Here is a 2500-nt window from a genome sequence, read left to right on the forward strand (position 1 = left end):
TGATGCCTTGCAGTGGTAGCCAGAGGGGGGAGCCTTTAGCTAATGCTTGCTGCTGTCGCCACCTGCTGGTGAGCCAGCAGAGGTTGGCTGCAAGCTAGCATCCAGGAGGATATGGCCCCAGTGGGCAGGGGTTTGGGCCCGGGCCCCGATCGGCTGACGAACGCCTGACAAACGCCGTTCTTTGCCCGCTGGCAGCCCAGGAGGCCCAGCACCCGTGCAAGACAGGGTGAGGGCGGAAAATGACCCCTGTGTCCTGAGAAAGGAGAGAGCGGGCTGCTTCTTCAACATCCTGGGGGAGGAGCCCCATCTCTGGGGCCCAAAAGAAAATCTCACGCCTGCCTCCCAGAAGCCCTAGACCTTATGTAAACGAGGGGAGTCCTCAGGCAAAGGCAGACTCTGCCTGCCTTTTGGCCAATGTCACATGGCCTGCGGTCTGGAGAAATTTGCATACCCACAATCCCCTGCCAGGTTTCATGACTTTGGATGGGATTGCTTGCAAATAAAGTCATTCTGCCACGGGTTCGGAGCCCGATAGCATTCTCCATTCGCTTCATCTCAAAAAGCGTCATCGTGTGCACTGCTTCACTAAGTCACCCTGAGCTAGTGAGGTGTTGCATTTTTTGCGGCCGCAGTCGGGGCCACCAGAGCGCATACTCTGGTTTCTCTTCAAACCGAATAAATCTTTCGCCTTTTACTAAAGATTTCCGTGGAGAGGAACATTAAAGAGTTTCACTCAATTTTTTGAAGCCCTGCCAAGTGCAGGGTTACCTATGCTGGTTAAAAAAAAAAAGAAACAGAGCAAATGAAAGCGCAAAGCCTGCTTTTCAGCTGTTGGCTTGCACCCCCCAGCTGTCAGTCAGCCTTTGCAGGGGTCCTCGCAGCACAGCCAGGCTGATGCCTTGCAGTGGTAGCCAGAGGGGGGAGCCTTTAGCTAATGCTTGCTGCTGTCGCCACCTGCTGGTGAGCCAGCAGAGGCTGGCTGCAAGCTAGCATCCAGGAGGATATGGCCCCAGTGGGCAGGGGTTTGGGCCCGGGCCCCGATCGGCTGACGAACGCCTGACAAACGCCGTTCTTTGCCCGCTGGCAGCCCAGGAGGCCCAGCACCCGTGCAAGACAGGGTGAGGGCGGAAAATGACCCCTGTGTCCTGAGAAAGGAGAGAGCGGGCTGCTTCTTCAACATCCTGGGGGAGGAGCCCCATCTCTGGGGCCCAAAAGAAAATCTCACGCCTGCCTCCCAGAAGCCCTAGACCTTATGTAAACGAGGGGAGTCCTCAGGCAAAGGCAGACTCTGCCTGCCTTTTGGCCAATGTCACATGGCCTGCGGTCTGGAGAAATTTGCATACCCACAATCCCCTGCCAGGTTTCATGACTTTGGATGGGATTGCTTGCAAATAAAGTCATTCTGCCACGGGTTCGGAGCCCGATAGCATTCTCCATTCGCTTCATCTCAAAAAGCGTCATCGTGTGCACTGCTTCACTAAGTCACCCTGAGCTAGTGAGGTGTTGCATTTTTTGCGGCCGCAGTCGGGGCCACCAGAGCGCATACTCTGGTTTCTCTTCAAACCGAATAAATCTTTCGCCTTTTACTAAAGATTTCCGTGGAGAGGAACATTAAAGAGTTTCACTCAATTTTTTGAAGCCCTGCCAAGTGCAGGGTTACCTATGCTGGTTAAAAAAAAAAAGAAACAGAGCAAATGAAAGCGCAAAGCCTGCTTTTCAGCTGTTGGCTTGCACCCCCCAGCTGTCAGTCAGCCTTTGCAGGGGTCCTCGCAGCACAGCCAGGCTGATGCCTTGCAGTGGTAGCCAGAGGGGGGAGCCTTTAGCTAATGCTTGCTGCTGTCGCCACCTGCTGGTGAGCCAGCAGAGGCTGGCTCCAAGCTAGCATCCAGGAGGATATGGCCCCAGTGGGCAGGGGTTTGGGCCCGGGCCCCGATCGGCTGACGAACGCCTGACAAACGCCGTTCTTTGCCCGCTGGCAGCCCAGGAGGCCCAGCACCCGTGCAAGACAGGGTGAGGGCGGAAAATGACCCCTGTGTCCTGAGAAAGGAGAGAGCGGGCTGCTTCTTCAACATCCTGGGGGAGGAGCCCCATCTCTGGGGCCCAAAAGAAAATCTCACGCCTGCCTCCCAGAAGCCCTAGACCTTATGTAAACGAGGGGAGTCCTCAGGCAAAGGCAGACTCTGCCTGCCTTTTGGCCAATGTCACATGGCCTGCGGTCTGGAGAAATTTGCATACCCACAATCCCCTGCCAGGTTTCATGACTTTGGATGGGATTGCTTGCAAATAAAGTCATTCTGCCACGGGTTCGGAGCCCGATAGCATTCTCCATTCGCTTCATCTCAAAAAGCGTCATCGTGTGCACTGCTTCACTAAGTCACCCTGAGCTAGTGAGGTGTTGCATTTTTTGCGGCCGCAGTCGGGGCCACTAGAGCGCATACTCTGGTTTCTCTTCAAACCGAATAAATCTTTCGCCTTTTACTAAAGATTTCCGTGGAGAGGA

The 2500-nt window shown here is 55.0% G+C and overlaps 3 non-coding genes across 3 annotated transcripts in view; all 3 read left to right on the forward strand.

The window, feature by feature from the left end:
- Positions 1-650: 650 nt before the first annotated feature.
- LOC138563552 (U5 spliceosomal RNA) lies at positions 651-766 on the forward strand. The gene has a single exon (XR_011299530.1). It is a non-coding gene; the product is annotated as a U5 spliceosomal RNA (small nuclear RNA).
- A 776-nt stretch (positions 767-1542) lies between these two features.
- LOC138563553 (U5 spliceosomal RNA) lies at positions 1543-1658 on the forward strand. Its single transcript, XR_011299531.1, has one exon. It is a non-coding gene; the product is annotated as a U5 spliceosomal RNA (small nuclear RNA).
- A 776-nt stretch (positions 1659-2434) lies between these two features.
- The window catches only part of LOC138563554 (U5 spliceosomal RNA), a 116-nt gene continuing 50 nt past the window's right edge, over positions 2435-2500 (forward strand). Inside the window, exon 1 of the small nuclear RNA XR_011299532.1 lies at positions 2435-2500. This exon is cut by the window's right edge and continues 50 nt beyond it. This is a non-coding gene — a small nuclear RNA (U5 spliceosomal RNA).

This window comes from Ambystoma mexicanum, chromosome 1q (assembly GCF_040938575.1).
Source record: "Ambystoma mexicanum isolate Mex_15411 chromosome 1q, UKY_AmexF1_1, whole genome shotgun sequence".
In the NCBI taxonomy this organism is placed as follows: Eukaryota; Metazoa; Chordata; class Amphibia; order Caudata; family Ambystomatidae; genus Ambystoma; species Ambystoma mexicanum.